Consider the following 18,234-nt stretch of genomic DNA (forward strand, 5'->3'; position numbering starts at 1 on the left):
GGACGGAGGCAAGGCACGACACGGGACGGAGGCAAGGAGGCAAGGCACGGCACGGGACGGAGGCAAGGAGGCAAGGCACGGCACGGGACGGAGGCAAGGAGGCAAGGCACGGGACGGAGGCTCGGGACACAGGCTCGGGACACAGGTAGGCTGGACACACACACACACACACACACACATACACACACACACACACACACACATGGACACACACACACAGGGATGGATGGATGGAGACACACACACACAGGGATGGATGGATGGATGGATGGAGACACACACACACAGGGATGGATGGATGGATGGAGACACACACACACACAGGGATGGATGGATGGATGGAGACACACACACACAGGGATGGATGGATGGATGGAGACACACACACACAGGGATGGATGGATGGATGGACACACACACACACAGGGATGGATGGATGGATGGACACACACACACACAGGGATGGATGGATGGATGGACACACACACACACAGGGATGGACGGACACACAGGGACAGACACACACACAGGGATGGACAGGCATGTCTCACCCTCGGCTTATAGTCAATAAGTTTGCCAGTTTTTTTGGGGGTAAATTGGGGGCCTCGGCTTATATTCGGGTCGGCCTATACTCGAGTATATACGGTATTTTATTCTATTTTAAATTTGAATTTAAGAAGACATGCAGGTAGGTTAATTGGCTTCTGTCTAAAATTGGCCCTAGTATACAACTGGGGATCTTGGATTGTGGCTCCTTGAGGGTAGGGACCAATGTGAGTGTGCAATGTAAAGGGATAGGGACAATTGTAGACACTCACTCAGGTTGAACTGGATGGACTGATGTCTTTATTCAACCTTACTAACTATGTAACTATGTAACTATGTAACTATGTAAGATGGCTGTTTCTCTTCTTTTTTACTCTATTCTATTCAATTTAAATTTTGAAATTCAAAATTCTAATTTTGAATGAAAACTATATTATTTCTATTTTATTCTATTCTGATCTAAATTTCAAATTCAGTTACACAGGGGGGCTATATTCTTTCTATATTATCCTATATGTTTCTATTCAAAATGCATAGTTCAAAATCTGAATTTCCAAACCCAGATATATATTTTTATTTTATTATATTTGAAATACAAATTTTGGAAAATCTTCTTTCTATTTTATTCTATTCTTTTCAAATTTCAAATTTGGGAAGATGTCTATATTCTTTCTATTTTATTCAACTTAATTTTATTTTAATCTATTCAGCTTTTGATTTTTGGAAGACAGCTATATTCTTTCTATTTTAGTCTATTTTTTTCTAAATTAAAAATTTGAAATTGGATTTTGGATGACAGCTATATTCTATGTTATTCTATTCTATTCTATTTAAATGTGTATTTTTTTTTAATTATATTTGAAATACTAATTTCGGAAACCATCTACATTCTTTATATTTTAATATATTCTATTATATTCAAAATTCTAAATTTTAATTTCTAAATTCAAATCATGAACATCACCTATATATGTTTCTATTGTATTCTATTTTATTAGAAATTTGAATTTGGGAAATAGGCTATATACTTTTGATTCTATTCTAAATTTGATTTTCTAAATTTGATTTTTGGAAGGTGGCTCTATTTTTTTGTTCTTTTTTAATCAATTTTGAATTCAAAATTTAAACTTTGCAATTCATAGTTCTAATTTTGAACAAAAGCTATATTCTTTCTATTTTATTCTAATCAATTATTTTCTAAATTTGAAATACACATTTCAGAAAATGTCTATATTATTTCCATGTTATTCTATTCTATTCTATGAAATTAAAATTTGAATTCTATTTGAAATACTAATTTTGTAAACCAGTTACATTCTTTCTACTTTATTCTTTTACTTTCAAAATTTGAACTTCAAAATTCAAATTTTGAAAGTTAGTTATGGATTTTTTCTAATTTATTTTATTCTGTTTTAAGTTTGAATTCAAGAAGATGGCTGTTTCTCTTCTTTTTTTACTCTATTCTATTCAATTTGAATTTTGTAGTTAAAAATTATAATTTTGAATGAAAGGTATATTCTTTCGATTTTATTCTATTCTGATCTAAATTTGAAATTCAATTACACGGGGGGGGGGGCTATACTCTCCTATATGTCTCTATTCAAAATGCATATTTAAAATTTTGAATTTCCAAATCCGGATATATATTTTTAGATTTTATTTTATTATATTGAAATACAAATTTTGGAAAATGGCTATATTCTGTCTATTTTATTCTATTCTTTTCAGTTTTCAAATTGGGGAACATGGTTATATTATTTCTATTTTATTCAACTCCATTTTATTATAATCTATTCAACTTTTGGTTTTTGGATGACAGCTATATTCTTTCTATTTTATTTTATTCTATTCCATTCAAAATTTGGAAGTGCAAAGTGGATTTGCCTTTAGTAAATAACCCCCATTGTCACTGTAACTACACCAACTTACTAAAACAACTGGTATTGAGTATTGAAAGAAGAAGACGCACAATGTTGAGTATAAAACATTTTACGTCAAACACATTCACATCTTTGGTGGGTGTATAACATGTATGTTTGACAGCATATAGCCTTTTTTGTGGCTAAACAGGCATGTTTAAAACCATAACAGCCACACCCTCAACTCAGGAACCTACAAAGTTCAACTTTGCTAAAGTGAAGGCCATATGAGACATTAGTATGTCAAAACGGTGTTGATTTTGCCTTCATCAGATGGGGAGATCTCACCCCTGTAAAAACCATATTTTGAAGACACACAAATTGGGACTCAAAATGTGGATTTCCCTCATAATCCCATGCCTAAAATGTGTGTCTTTTCCCTACATCTATTGTGCTATCTGCCATCATGGGATATCAATTGTGAGGGGTTCGCTCAGCAGCGGGTGTGTGTGACCCCCAGGATGGCTTCACAACACAAAATCAGGCACAGCAGACAGTGTTGTAGGTGAAAAAAAACAAAGGTGGGGTTTATTTATGCTACATGCAGTGAAAGATATAACAGCAAAACAAAAAGAAACATGAAAATAAATCCTGGTCAGCTTGACCACTTACTACACACGTAGATTCCCTGTCTAACAACTGGGTGCAGCCTTGTGATGCCCAGTCCCTGTCTCTCTGTTGTAGAAGTTTGCCACACAGGCGTTAACTCACCGCACAGAACAGATGCCACACTCCCCAGTCTACACAAACACAGAACTAGTTCCAGGATGGATCATCTACATAAGCATGCTGGTTTTTTTTTTGTAGAGATCTTAATGAGCCCATTTACTTCAGCTGGGCTCATTAACTCTTCCCCTGTAGGACTCCCAGCACTCCCTCTAGTGGTATAAGTCAGCATAAAGCTTGAATCTAGGGCATATATATTTTTCATCCTGGATGCAACCAGGTGATTTTACCTGCGTGCTGTCACACAATGTACACGTTTTGTGGGTGCAACCCCTTCCTTCAAACTAAAGTAGGTGAGAGGAAGAGGTTGCACCCCCAAGCACATGTTGACACACTGGGCCTCATTTCAGAAAGGACAATTCACTTTGCCCTACAAGTGCAATTTCAAATGCACTTGCATTACACTTGTAGTGCAAAGTAGTTTTGCTTTTTTTTAAATAAGCCACAGTGTGTCAACATATGCTAGATCCCATCATGGGGGATCACAGGACGTGTTTTAGGGTGATACTCCTTCCTCTCACCTACTTTAGTTTTGAGGAAGGGGTTGTATTGCGTACAAAGGTTTACATTGATATCCCAAGATGGTAGATAGCCCAGGTTGACAAACTGTGTGCAGCTTCAAAATTTGGCTTTGCAATTACTTTAAAACTTTAAAAAAAACGTAAAACAATAATGACAAAATTTCAATTTTTGGGGGTTTTAGATTTTGGCTAAAACATCAATGATGTTGGTCAGTCTTTTTTGAACATCATTTATATTTTGCTTAACTTTTTCTAAATCCTGATTGCACACCATTATCTCACTGATAAGTATTTGTGCACTTGCATTGCTGAAGTGAGTTTCTTCTTCCACACCATCCACATCACCTAAAAAAAACAAAAACACACACCATGTATTATAAATATGCTGGCATATATTTATTACCTGAAGCTGTGGTCTCAGACACTGACCTGTTGTGGTCACCATTTCAACCACTTCCTGAACCTCTGCATCCACATCATCAGGTTGTGTGCTGATTATATTTAGAATGTATAATGTGCTAATATTAACCTCCCAATATAACACGGTGTAACCTCCTAATGGTTAATCAGTGAATCGTGTGCAAAATAAGCAAATGGAGCCTATTATAAATAACATACCATCCTTCACCATAACAAAATCCTATAATCCTATCCTGCACAAATATCTCAATAGGGCAGCATATCGCTGTGAAGAAATGTTATGTCTTTAGTGATTGATGAGTTTAGACAGGTTTCAATGAGTTATCCCAATGATAGAAATGGCTTTCTCATATATCCAGCTGTTCATTAGAATGGGCTGGCTTCTGGTTTTCAAAGAACTTCTGCAGTATGAAACAACAAAAGAAAAAGACCATTGCACAGACAGTATATTGAATATTCCCTATAAACTAAAGGTAAACTTCACTCACACTTTCCAGAAAAATGAATCGCATATGGTAAGGCCAGTTGCATACAGCTAACAGCTGGGATCTCCTCACACACCAACAGTGCACACACAGCACTGCTCTTTACTGATAGTAAAAAATATTGTGTTTTTTTTCAAAATTGTCGCTTTTCTTTTGTTTATAGCGCAAAAAGTAAAAACTGCAGAGGTGATCACATGCCACCAAAAGAAATCTCTATTTATGGGGAAAAAAAAGGCCATCAACTTTGTTTGGGTGCAATGTCACACAACCACGCAATTGTCAGTTAAAGTCGCAAAAAGTGCTCTGGTAAGGAAGGGGGTAAAATCTTCCGGAGCTGAAGTGGTTAACTAGATGTTATTGATCACTAATTTCTGATTTAACAAAGTGGTTTACATATCAGTAGACAGTAGTAGCCAAAAATCAGGAGCTCAAAATTGTGTGTGGTTGATGACCAAAACCAAAAACTATGTACCATTTTCATACACAGGAATATCTCAGCCGGGAGGAGGACATGGCAAGCAGTCTGATGGAATCCTAGGTTCCTCCCCTCTGCCCTCCAATCAGCGGGACCAGGAAGGCAAGCAACCTTGAGGAGTCCGTGGCTGTTTTCCTCAAACAGGCCACTGCAGAACTTAACATGACCCCTGGTATACATGAGGCATTTGGACTTGTCACTGCAAGCAAACTAGAAAACATGGAGGAGGGCCAATGCACAATCTGTGAAGAACTAATTTGGTAGGCCCTAAACAAGGGGATGAGGGGCGAACTAACAACATAAACCCAGCTGTGTGAGTTGGACCATACTCTTCCACCACCTTAAGCAACACCACCAACATCACAGCCACCCAACCCACCACTGCAGCATGGAAGGAAGCATAGAAGGAAGTGTCGACAGTGATGACCTGGGTTTGGTGTGGCCTATCAAAAGACGCAGGCTGTTGTAAGACCACAGCCTCGGGACATATATTTCATCTGCTGCTGATCCCAATCTCTCGGAGTCCTGGATCGTATTGTGCTCCTTATTAAATTGACTCCCCAGGGGAGCATCAATCGTTTCAAAAAACTGTTAGCTAAGCACCTGAACAACCACAACATACAGGGATATACAATGTAATACTGACATAATCACACACATAGGTTGGACTTGATGGACTTGTGTCTTTTTCCAACATCACCTACTATGTAACTATGTAACATAACATTTGTTCACAAATAATAATAATAATTAATATTTTATGGTATTGTGTTATATCTTTGGGGTATTTCCTACCAGTGTGTAGGTGTGCACAGCCTGTTGCAATGGGGATTGCCCCCCACAGATCAAACACATATGTCTGTGTGTGTGTGCATGTGTATATATACTGACAGTGTCAGTAGAGTAGCGGACAGTTTCATTAGAGCAGTAAAGGTGTCAGTAGGGCAGTGGACAGTGTCAGTAGGACAGAGATTGGTGTCAGTAGGGTAGTGGACATTGTCAGTAGGGCAGAGATTGGTGTCTGTAGAGTAGTGGACAGTTTCACTAGAGCAGTAAACAGTGTCAGTAGGGCAGTGGACAGTGTCAGTAGGGCAGATATTGGTGTCAGTAGGGCAGTGGACAGTGTCAGTAGGGCAGTGGATGGTGTCAGTAGAGCAGAGGTTGGCATCAGTAGAGTAGTGGACAGTGTCAGTAGGACAGAGATTTGTGTCAGTAGAGTAGTGGACGGTGTCAGCAGCGGGGTGCGGTATGGAGATGAGACGTGCTGTGTGAGCGTGCGGAAAACTTCTGGCCTCTGAGAGATTTGAGCAACACGGAGCAGCAGTGAGACACGGCGATAGCTCTCCCACTTCCTGGTTTCCCCAAGATTGCAGCATAGTATGGCAATATGCTAACGTACTGCTTTGCAGCCCCTTGGTAGAGAGAAGCTGCAGATGGGGCAGATGGCTGGCTGGAGAGCGTATTTGTCTCCACAGAGCGCGGAGCTGGGAAGAACAGCCCAGAAGATACTGGAGCAGGATGGGACAAGGCACGGATATCCCGAATACAAAGCTGGTCAAGGAGGACACAGGTATGAGAGGGAGAGGGAGACACAACTAAAGGGCCAAGGCCGGCCAGAATTTGAGAGAAGGAGTTTAGCAATGGCAGAGGACACTATGATTGGCGGACTGGGGATGGTGGAGTGGGATGGTTTGTCCAGGAGGGATGACCACTTGGCCATGGGGAAAAGCCCTAAGAGCCCTAAAAGTGACTATTCGGGTGTTAATAATAAGCTTAAGAAAGGAACCCGAGGACAGGACATGGTCCAGGTCACCCCGGTAGATGGGAGTGGAGGGGTGAGAACTGGGGAATCACCCCAGGGAGATGGACTGTGAGGGTGGAACCCCCAGTAGGGAACTGGGATATGTAAGCCAGGGATGGACCCCAGGAGGAGAGGGGGACTTAAGAACACAAATACAGAGACCTATACCCCTGACTCAAAGTCCTCCCCAGAGCAAGTGGTATTCCAAACAGAGGCAATAAGTATGGACTTGGATAAAGAGCTCAGAGAACATTTGAGAGCCCTTCCTACAAAAACGGATATACAATCACTTATTGCTGCAGTGGAATTGTCATGTAAACAAATAGTGGATGGGTTAAGGGAGGACACAGTAGCTCTGGGGTACAGAGTGGAAGAGATGGAGATAAGTCAAGTTGGGATTAAGCAGGTGGTGGCTGAAACTCAAGAGATGGTAAAGCATCATGAAGGAATAATAGATTCATTATTAGATCAATTTCTATGACCAGGAAAATAGACACCGTAGGCAAAATATTCGCATACGGGGGCTAGCTGAGGCAAGAGGGGATACAGATCTACTATAGACAGTCACTGGTCTTTTTTGTCAGGTTTTGGGGCTGCTGTAATTAGAAACAATTGAAATAGACATAGTGCAGAGGGGGCGTGGCCAGCGCACGAGCCGAATGGACGCTCTGTGAGAGAGCTCCGTGACACGAACGGGCATATTAGCAACAATTCACAGCGAATATCGGTAAAAAAGATACGAACAGATGACGGAAGAGTTCCTGAATCCGAAGGTGATGTCCAAAAAGCGGAAAGACGAACGGAAAATGAAAAAAACTAACGACATTCTCCTCTCAGTCAGCGGGAGGGAGAAAAAAAGATGGCGCAGATCCTCTCACAGCTGCTGTACCAGCAATGGCCTCCTCAGGGAGAGCGCACTACACTGACATGCCTGATGCTGCTCTAGAAGAATAAACTCACAAAACACATCTGGAATCTCCTCATGAGGAAGATTGCCTCAGCCCTACATGTCGCAGCCCGGCTAAAACTCGTATCAAACTGGATTTCACAGGCCAGGAGGTAAGCCATAAAATACCTCATATTAGTCAAGATAACACAGTCATAACTCCTATAGCTTTGCCTATAGCCGCATTCCCCACTAATAACCAGCCTATTCTGGACACCCAATTAAAAGAAATGCTATTATCTTTACATACTTCGCTTCCTTCATACGGATATTTTACAACTCACAAATCAATTCTCCAAAGCAGTGAACTCCTTAGGTGAAAGAGTACACACTATTGAGAACTCTATGGGAGACATGATCAATACTATTAATAATTTAATAGATGCTCATGAAGAAAATAAAGCTGAAAAAAGTGGCTTAAATTTAAAATCGCAGATTTAGAAGACCGCTCAAGGAAGAACAATCTCAAAATCAGGGGTATCCCTGAAAATATATAGCAGTCTGATCTTAAAAAATATGCCACTGACTTATTCTCCAACTTGCTGCCAGCTATACCAGCCTTAGAGCTCACAATTGATCGTATCCATCGGATTCCGAAACCGTCATTTCTCCCTCCACAGATACCACGTGATGTACTACTTAGAGTACACTTCTACCATGTTAAAGAACAAATCCTATATAAAGTGCGACATCTAGGACAACTTCCACAACCATATAATACAATCCAGATTTATGCTGACTTGTCTAAACATACTCTAGATATGAGAAGACAACTTTCCATGATTACAAAAGCTCTGCGTAATCATAAAATTGAATACCGTTGGAAACAACCATCTAAACTACTGATACAGAAGAACGACACCTACCATACAATCACTTCTGTGGAACAAGGCATTAAGTTACTTCACGCATGGGGTATTATCCCCGAACCAACTCCACCTATCAGAGCTAAGAAGAATCCAGAGAAACTTACGCCACAATGGCATTAGCTTTCATTGACTAGATCCAGTCAAAATACAATCCTATCATTAGGAAACCGATCTATCAGCTTGCCTGCCGTGCCGTGCGATACTAACTCTTTGGAACAGCTGACCTTTGAACTAATTCCCCATTCTAATGTTGCAGTATGCATTGAAATGTTTACCACTGCAAGTTAAGTTTAATGTTTGGTTATATTTTTGTTTGTGTTTTTACTTTTATTTTTTTCTTCACAGTATCCTATACACAACTCATAGCGTTCAAAGGGACAGGTATGTTGTGAACCTACAAAATTTGAATCAAAACTTTTCAGTCACTAAATTTTTGGACATTCATAGTCATTTCAGACTACAGATTGTTCACATGGAAGTAGAGTTTAAAGCTATTATCAGGCTAGCAGGGCCGGTGTTACCACTAGGCGGATTAGGCAGCCGCCTAGGGCGCACTTCCGCCTAGGGCGCCTGACCACTGGTGACCCTCTTCCCTCTGTTTGCAGTCAGCTACTATGTCCATCTTAACACAGCAGGCAGCTGCTCCCGAGGCCCCGTACAGTCTCAGTGGCGACGGGTGGAGAACTCTGGTGCTGCCTGTGACCCATCTAAAGGGATGCCGGGGATGCTCTTCGCCGGTGTTCTCACTTCCTCCACAGTACATCAGAGCGGAGAACAGATATCCACTAACCCTGGTCACTGGAGGAGGAGGGGGGGGGGGGGACTGAGCACACTCCATCTCTCCTTCCCGGGTTCATACTCAGTCTGGTCCCGGCTGGAGCTCTGTGGGAATCCACTGATGAGAGCCGCATGTGTGATCTCCTGAGAGCTGGAGAGACACAGAGTCCTCCTGCTAGTTGTCATCCGCAGCTGCCTGACTACCCATCACCATGGGGTAAGTGTGTGCCTGGACACCCCCCCCCCCCACCTGTATATGGTTCAGTCCTCCCACTATCACCTCTATGCAACTTTCTCTACATTTGGTCACCGATGTGTAATAATGGGGTTCCTCCTGTGTAGTGATGGAGGGGTCTACCCTGTGTATTAATGTGGGGTTATCTGTAATAATGGGGGCAACTCTGTGCAGTAATTAAGGGGTCACCCCTGTGTAATAATGGGGGTCAACTATTGCGTAGTGATGAGGGTTACCCCTGTATGTTAATGTGGGCTCACCCCATGTGTACTGATATGTAATAATGGGGTCATCCCATGTGTAGTGATGGGGGGGGGAATCACATTCCCTTTTCACTTTATTGAGGACTTGCTCCCTCCGAGGTGTATCAGAGTGTGTGTGTTCCCACGTATCGTGTTTTAGTGGCAGTTCACACTTGTGCGATGCCAGACATCGCATGTAATTCGCAGCGCACTGCTGTTCACATTACATGCGATGTCTGTGCTGTGCGATGTCAGCCGTACAGATAGTATGGCTGATATCGCACCGCATTCAGTCCAAACACGCACAGGATGCTTTTTTCTGTTCGGACCAGAATCGGATCATATGTGTGTTCACATATATGCGATCCGATTCATGTCCAAACTGTCAGTTCGCAGTGCGATATGTGAGCTGAAATGGGGGTGTCGTTAACATATAATGACACTCCCTAGCAGTTCGCATATGGCAATGTGAACTGCCGTGCGTGTCGTTCGCAGGGTTCTCGCATCGCACTAGTGTGAACTGGCACTTAAGGAAGCCTATTAATATCAATGGGCAGCCGTGTTTGCGTGAAACGTGCAATAAAGATGCAAATGTGATTTTTGAAATCGCTTCACACCAATCGGCATTATATTGCAGTGTGGTCTGTTTTGGTGGGTATGAATACAAGTGTGTTTGCTGCATGTGTGGGGATGCCAATAAAAAAAAAAAAAAATCAATGGATCCCATAAATTTCTGTATTTTCATGTGGTGTGGGAAAAGTGCAGAAATCATACAATCTGGTATCGTACACAGAAATTTTTCAAGCATGTCCGATCGTATATATCAGATGAACTGTCATGATTGGCTCTGGAATGCTGTGTACAATCAGATTATCGTACGATCAATTCAAAAGCAATATTTTTTGTTCTGATCATGTGTATGGGGCCTAAATAAACAAAAATATTGACTACCTGCTGCTGCCTCTGCAGCTGAAGAGGGTAGCAGTTGAGTGCTCAACCATGGGGATTTATAGTTATGTAGCAGGAGCCGGGCCGGTGCTACCACTAGGCAAACTAAACAGCCCCCTAGGGCGCACTGTTGCCTAGGGGCACCTGGCCACTGGTGTTCCTACTCTTTTCTCTCTGCAGCAAGCAACTTAGCCTCAGCATCACCAGGCCACCACTGCTCCGTTTGCACAAAGTGTCAGAGGCGCAGCGTTGGCAGAGGACTGTGTCTGTGTCCCAACTCCTGAATGAATGCAAGCAAGCAAACATTCATTGGTAGGCTGCATTGATGGGTGCTTCATTAAAAAGGTGGGGTATACATGGGCAGGGCAAAGGGGGTGGAGTCAGGGGTGGAGCCAAAGGGGCAGCAAAATGAGGTTTCGCCTAGGGTGTCAAAAATCCTTGCACCAGCCCTGCAGGCTAGTATGTACTTATTTTTTCCATCTTATTAATATCCTTTTATGAGTATAAAGTTAATATCTTTAAATACTAATGGTCTTAACCATCCAGCAAAAAGAGCGTCGATGTGGCAAATGGCTAACACCCAGCGATGTCAAATATTGTGTATACAAGAAACCCATTTCAAAACAGGCGCTATTCCCACTTGCACCCATAAGAACTTTCCTCACATATTTACAGCATCAGGCCAACAGAAAAAAAGAGGAGTACTTATTGCCATACATCATTCAGTTAATTTTCGATTACATGAATCTATTGTAGATACCAATGGACGATACCTCATATTAATATGTACCATTGATAATACACTTACTACATTGGTAAATGTGTTTGCGCCTAATAAAAGGCAATCCCATTTTCTGAATGGCCTGATGAGAAAAATAGGTAAATGCCGAAAAGGTGCCTTAATAATTTGTGGAGACTTCAACACAATACATGAACAAGAACTAGACACTTCTAATCCCAAAACCAGAACCAACTGTGCACTTAAACATTTTTTGAATAAAAGCGATCTCTATGATGTATGGAGATGCCATCATCCTGGAGTTTGTGAATACACATATCATTCCCTGGTACATAATACCTATACTCGTATTGATTATATTTTTACGGATAAGTGGTTATTGCAGCGGGTGAGGGAGTCTGACATTGCACCCATCACTTGGACTGATCATGCCCCAATTAGTATGACTATTCTACCTAAACACTTTCAAACGACCCATTTTCTATGGAGAACAAATGCATATCTTATCAAAATGCCTACCTATGCTACAGCTAAACAAAACCAGATAACTGAATTCTTTAAATATAATGTGGGATCGGTGTCAGACTCCGCCACCCTATGGGGTGCTCATAAAGCATTTAGTAGGGGAATCCTAATGCAACTGAATGCTCAATTCAGGAAAAATAAAACGAAACTCATTGAGAAACTTACTGCTGACATTAAAATATTAGATTCCCAAAACCAATCTCACCCATCACAACAAATGAAAACTAAACTACAAATATTACGACAGGAACTCAGAACGACTTTATTGGATACATTTGAAAAACATACTAGAAAACTTAAAGCTAAATATTACCATACTAGCAACAAAGCAGGAAAAAACATGGCACTTCGGATCAAAGGCAGATATTCCAAATCAAAGATTCCATATCTATACCACCCTATTACTAGAGAAAAATTGCAAGACCCCCAAGACATAGCAAATGCATTTAGCTGTTATTATAGCTCCCTTTACAATCTTAAAGATGATTCTCAGACTCCCACACCTACCTCAAAGATAATAAGTGATTTCTTAGATACTATTAGTCTCCCATCATTAACTACTGATCAAATCTCTGATCTTAATGTCCCATTTTCAGTGGAAGAAATTGCTAGAACTATAGACTCCCTGCCCAACAATAAATCTCCGGGCTCAGACGGAATGATAGGAGAATACTATAAATTACTTAGAGATATACTGGCTCCCCACTTATGCTCACTTTTTAACGAGGCAGCATCCAAATCAGAATTTTCCGGCTGAGATGCTTCAGGCCTTGATCATAACACTGCCGAAACCAGGCAAAGATCCCAAAGCTCCCCAAAATTTCAGACCGATTTCATTATTGAACATTGGCATCAAAATATACGCCAAAGCAATAGCGAATCGACTGATGAACTACATACCAGACCTCATTCACAAAGATCAATCTGACTTTACTAAAGGTCGACAATCTTCAGATACAACAAGACATCTGATTGATATTATACACTTCACTGAGAGACATCAAACGCCTTCTCTGCTCCTTTCTTTGGATGCAGAGAAGGCGTTTGATAGGGTCCATTGGGGCTATTTACAGTCAGTGCTTTTAAAATTCGGCTTTCATGGAAATATTTTATCGGCAATTTTTGCACTGTATAAGGGCCCCTCAGCAAGAGTATACACAAATGATATGATGTCTAGGCCCTTTGGCATCTCGAATGGAACACGACAAGGTTGTGTCAGGTCACCTTGAGGCGAGGTGACAGGTGCACACCGTAGGGATGCGGAGTGCACCGCGAGGTTGTGGACCCTACGGCTGACTGCTGCAGACGGGGACAGATCCCACTGGGGATAGAGCGTGAGATTCCCTGGGGCGCGGAGTCTAAGAGCCAGCTGGTGTTCACCAGAGCTTCGAGTGGTGAAGATGGTCTTGGCTGCAACTGGCTCCAGGTCGCGACCCCCAGGGTCCCCCAGCTCACACCCACAGTAGGCAACAGGAGGATAGGGATGGTGAGGGACAAAGCCAAGGTCGGGGCCACAAGCAGAACAGAATAGTCGGGTACACGTCAATAGGTCAGGGTCACAGGCAAGCAGGGATGGTCAGAACACGCCAAGGTCGGTAACGGAAATCAGAAGCAGAGCACACGACAGGAAACAGGAAGCTAATACACAAAGGAATACACAATGGTTGATCAGCACTGAGCCCTGCAGTGCACAGGTTTATTTAGGCTCCCTGATAGAGCCTGGGGTGGAGCCATGCTTAGAGGAGAGGTTATAAAAACCACCAGGTGGAAGTAGCTGGCTTCTTAGTCTGAAGACATGAGGGAAGGTAAGCAAACACAGGAAGATCACTGCATAACCATGACAGGTTGCCCCTTATCTCCTTTAATATTTAATTTAGCCATCAAACCTCTAGCAGAACGTATACGATCTGGCACAAAACTATCTGGTATAAAAATTGGGCAAATAGATAATAAAATAAGTCTGTTCGCAGATGACATAGTGCTTATAGTGTCTGATCCTATTTCATCTCTCCCGAATCTCCAAAATATACTAACGACATTTGGAGCAGCATCATATTATAAAATCAATGAAACTAAGTCCCATATTTTAGACCTAGGATTAGATAACACAACCAGGCAGTTATTGTCTAATAAATACCCCTACCACTGGAAAGACGAGGGGATTTCTTACTTAGGAATCACTCTCACTAACAAAACAAAACAGTTATTTAAAACAAACTTTTTACCATTTAAGAAACATTTTGAAACAGATCTGACAACACTTAGTAAATTCGAACTTACATGGGCTGGTCGCCTGGCAGCTTTCAAAATGATGACCTTACCAAAATTATTATATCAACTTAGGTCCCTTCCAATATGTATCCCTAAATACTACTTTAAATCCTTACAAAGCAGTTTGGGAAAATATCTATGGAATGGCAAAAAATCCCGTTGCGCATACCATATACTAATTATACATAGAAATATAGGTGGTGCGACCGTACCTGATCTACAGGATTATTATGACGCAACTCTTTTGACCCAATTGCAAGAATGGTTCTTGCCTACTCCTAAAACTTTATGGGGACAAATTGAGAAAGACATCACACGACAGCCTAATATGCAATTCTGGTTACCTAGTAGGAAAATTAAGTCCACAATTACAGCTCAATACCCACCAACGGTGAAAGCGACGCTACACTCTTGGCAGAGAATCATCACATACAAATGGGATAAAGCTCCAATCATGGTGTTAAACCCTCCTCTAACAATTATACCAACATTAATTCCTGGTGTACAAATACACGACTGGAATTTGGGTCGGGATATCAAACTTGGTTCCTTCTTCCAACAGGGCTCATTAAAGTCTTTTTCTCAGTTAAGTAATGAATTACAGCTTCCGAATTCTGAGCGATCTACATATATTCAAATAGAAAAGTGTCTGCTACACAATCCACAACTCAGAGCTTCAATCCCGGTTAAAATATGGTCTTTCCTCAATAACCATGCCACCTCACAGAAAGGAGTAGCTACAATATACCCAATTCTAGGGAAAAAAAAACATACCCAGCAAACTACCTTCCTTCCTTAAATGGGAACAAGATTTGGGGCAAGACTTTTCAATTAAACAATGGATGGCTTCCCTACGAAGCATATATAGGGCCACTACATGTGTTACACTATGGGAACTGGCACAACATTTTTTTCAAAGACAATACCTGACTCCACATATCCTAGCAAAATTCAAGGGGAACTTGTCACCTAATTGCTGGAGAAATTGTACCCAATTGGGGACCCTATTTCATATTATGTGGGACTGCCCAAGCTTACATAACTACTGGCAGGCAATCTCCCATTTACTCACTTCCATAACAGGTATTGTCCTTCAACTTTCACCAGAACTAGCCATTCTGAATATGAATTTACATACGATTCCCAAACAATATCATAAAGTAGTAACACATATACTTTTAGCTGTGAGACTATCCATAACTAGAAAATGGAAAACTGACTCTCTTCCTACTATGACAGAAGTTATAGAATTAACCCAACTCCACCACTCCTATGAATTGTTATTTCCTAATGACAAATCCCTATATATTAAGGAACAACAACTATGGGAACCTTGGAGTACATGGTACAAAAATTATACTTCCAAAATTTAGATAATGCTGATTCTTTAATCATATAGAAGAAAGAACTCCTGTGCGTTTTAATATTTTTTTTTGGATGGCTTTAAAAATAATTTCATAACAAAGTGACAAATATATCACATGTTTGTTTATCTGAATTGAGCTGCGAAGTGAGAATAGATCTTTATTTTCCTTCATAAAAGATAACTACTGTGTTTGAATTTCCTTTAGGATGTTGGACTAGGTACTCCAAGACACAGATAGATCCCTGTGAGGGGTGTCTTGGGGTTCAGAAGTGGCCATTATCCATATCGCTATTTATAAATCTTACAATAATTATATTAGGGACTTTATTATACAAATTCTAAGAGACTTACTCTTGTTCGAGTCCCTTTATGACTATGAATATTAGATACTTGGGAATACTACTTTATTCTTTATTGTGGATTATTTGTTTATATGCTATATTGTGCTGAGAAAACCCTGTCACTACATTATACTGCGTTATGTTACTTTTATTACTATATATTATTTTTTTTTTGTTTTGTAACCCTTGTTGTAACTAACTCTGCTAAAAATCTCAATAAAAACATTTGAAAAGAGAAAAGTGACTCCTAAATGTGATTTATGGCTTAATGTACACGGGACGTTTTTACAACCTCTCCTGAATGATTTAACTTGACAGATAGTAACCGACATTTAAAACGTCTGTTTTGCCGTGTTTACATGCTGCGGCTAAACGCAAGTTACAATGTTGAGCCATGTTTAGCTCTTGAAATGCCTCTAAACTCGACATATGAACTAATTTGTTTGGGTTCCAAAAAAGGCCTCTAAACTCAACTGCCTAGAGATGACTATAAATGAACCTGCATGTGACAGACCTAGCCGGGACACAGGCTTTTTGAGAGGACTGAGTGCGAGCCTCTTGCCGATCGATTTTGGGTCCTGGATTTTAAGGGGCACAGGGTGAATGAGAACCCCACTATAATCTGTGCTAGTCAGATTCAATGCTGTATATATGTATATATAATGTGTGTTGTCTCATGCTGTTGGGACACACACTGTCAGATGCTAATGTCATGAACTCCAGACACCTGTCTGAGGTGTAAATGAGTCTAGTCTGGCTTGTAAGGACATTCCAAACGTTGTTGTTTGTGCAAATTAACCCTTTGTTTATGTTTATAGTAATGTTTATTGAATTGTGAGCTAGGAGCCGAAAAGTCTTATCCCTTCAGTCAAACTAGTCTGAGTGTTGATTAGATAATTAGCTCATGCTAATTAGGTTAGGTTTTAGTCACCCCGCTGTATATATATTTTGTGTGAGATCTCAAATAAAGGTCATTCCTGATGTACTCCGAAGCCTGGTGTCGTCTAGTGCTTGGTGGTTCGTATAGCCAGATCCATTGGACTTGTGTTCCAGGACTTAGAAAGCGGTATATAGATGGAAGCACTCAATCGGAGTGTGGGATTGGTTCCGTCACACTGCGTACATGTACTGATAAAATAACATAGAGGAGAGTTCAGGAGCAGTTGAAAAAAATTCCCAACTGCTTCTAAACCTCCGTTTACCAGCAGCAGTGTACATGAGGACTTAGGCGTTCAGAAAATAGCCCATAAACTCCACTGCTGATAAATGTCCAAAAACTTCCATGTGTGCATGGACACATAGGATAACATAGAGGAGAGTTTATGAGTTATTAAAAAAAAATGCCCAAACTCCCCAAAACAGCTGTTTATAAGCTTCAGTGGGCATGGAGCCTTAAACTGGACTTATTCAAGACAACTGATAAAGGGGCCACCTTGTGGTAGGGCCCATTGTGTTGTGAAGAAAGAAGCAACATCTAATGCCGCGTACACATGATTGGACTTTGATGGACTTGGTCTGGCAGACAATCCGACGGACTTTGCAGTTGAGGTCCGCCGAACTTTAAAACGAATGGACTCGGCCACACACGATCACTCTAAAAGTCAGACAGATTCGAACGTGATGACGTAGAATAAGGAAGTTCATAGCAAGTAGCCAATAGCTGCCCTAGTGTCGGTTTTAGTCCGTAAGACTAGCACACAGATGACCGGATTTTTCGACCGGACTCAAGTCCGTCAGAAAGTTTTATTTCTAGGTCCGCCGGACTTTTGGGAAGAAAAATTCCGCTGGAGCCCACGCACAATCAAATTGTCTGACGGATTTCAGTCCGCCGAACCAAGTCCGTAAAAGTTCGGTCGTGTGTACGCGGCATTACTCATGCCGAAATGGGTCATGCTGGGGTACTGGGTCTGTTTTATTCTAGGGTTGTTATATATAAGCTGGATCTCATATAGGAAGTCCAATCATATTACGAATGTCTCATTAGAAGCTAACCAGTAGCGGCATTTAGTTTAGTTATTGAGTTACAGGAAAAAAACAATACAATACAAAACATCAGGAACTATTGAAGAGTTTGTAAATTCA

At 41.0% G+C, this 18,234-nt stretch overlaps 1 pseudogene; it reads left to right on the plus strand.

The window, feature by feature from the left end:
• The first annotated feature begins 6,534 nt into the window (after window positions 1–6,534).
• Window positions 6,535–18,234, plus strand: part of LOC143941291 (vomeronasal type-2 receptor 26-like) — a 55,403-nt pseudogene continuing 43,703 nt past the window's right edge.

The sequence above is a fragment of the Lithobates pipiens genome, unplaced genomic scaffold (genome assembly GCF_037356315.1).
Source record: "Lithobates pipiens isolate NorthernLeopardFrog02 unplaced genomic scaffold, aLitPip1_a1.2 Scaffold_3, whole genome shotgun sequence".
Classification (NCBI taxonomy): domain Eukaryota; kingdom Metazoa; phylum Chordata; class Amphibia; order Anura; family Ranidae; genus Lithobates; species Lithobates pipiens.